Source organism: Psammomys obesus, unplaced genomic scaffold (genome assembly GCF_907164565.1).
Source record: "Psammomys obesus unplaced genomic scaffold, mPsaObe1.curated_primary_1811, whole genome shotgun sequence".
NCBI lineage: Eukaryota > Metazoa > Chordata > Mammalia > Rodentia > Muridae > Psammomys > Psammomys obesus.
The window spans coordinates 6176420-6177593 of record NW_026594418.1 but is presented as its reverse complement, the minus strand read 5'-3'; the positions used below and the strand labels follow the sequence as shown (position 1 = coordinate 6177593).

General features: G+C 42.2%; 1 pseudogene; it reads left to right on the top strand.

The window, feature by feature from the left end:
- Window positions 1-770: 770 nt before the first annotated feature.
- On the top strand, window positions 771-870 carry LOC129685443 (U6 spliceosomal RNA; annotated as a pseudogene).
- The last annotated feature ends 304 nt before the right edge of the window (window positions 871-1174 follow it).

Below are 1174 nucleotides of genomic sequence, written 5' to 3'. Positions count from 1 at the left end.
GTGAAATCTCTGAATCATTTAGATTTGCATTTCTAAAGAAGTTAAACATCTTCCCTAAAGGAAGACCATAGGGAAGATGCTTAACCTTTATTCAGAAGGGCAACCAGTATAAACATCAGAAGGTAGGATGCAGGGAACAGAGCAGAAAACTACTGGAAAGAGCCTCTGAAAGAACCTCTCTAGCAGGGTATCGAAGCATATGCTGAAAATCATAACCAAACATTGGGCAGAATGCAAGGAATCTTATGGAAGAAAAGTGAGCTAGAAAGACTGGAAGGGACAGGAATTCCACAAGGTGAGCAACAAAAACAAAAATTCTGGGCCCGGGGTGCCTTCAGAGACCAATGCTTCAACCAAGGAGCATGCATGGAGGGGACCAAGACCCCTGCACACATGTAACCCATGGGCACCTCAGTCTTCAAATGGGTTTTCTAGTAAGGAGAGCAAGGGCTGCCTCTAACATGGACTCATTGGCTAGCTCTTTGATCAATTCCCTCTGGGAGCACAGTTTTGCCAGGCCAGAGAGGAAGATGAGGCAGGACGTCCTGATGGTACCTGATAGGCTAAAGTCATATATTAGGGGAGGAGGACCTCCCCTCTCAGTGGAATACGTGAAGGCCATAGGAGGATAAAAGGGAGGAAGAGTGGGACTGGAAGGCAAGGAGGGAGTGAACTACAGCTGTGATACAAAGTGAGTAAATTGTAATAAATAAATAAACAAACAAATAAATGAATGAATAAATAAATAAAATGCATTAAGAGATTGAAGGGTGCTCACTTTGGCAGCACATATACTAAACGATACAAAGAAGATTAGCCTGGCCCCTGTGCAAGGATGACACGAAAATTCGTGAAGCGTTCCATATTTTTATATTTTCAACAAAATCATTGAAGAATTTCCCCAACTTAAAGGAGAGGCCAATAAGAATACAAGAGATCTACAGAACACCAATAAACTAGACCAGAAAAGAAAATCCTCCCGCCACATAATAATCAAAACTGTAAGTATACAGAACAAAGAAAAAATACTAAAAGGTGCAAGGGAAAAAGGCCAAATAACATATAATGGCAAACCAATCAGAATCACCTGACTTCTCAACAGAGACTATGAAAGCCAGAAGGGCCTGGGCAGATATTGTACAGGCCCTCAGAGAACACAGATGTCAACCCAGGC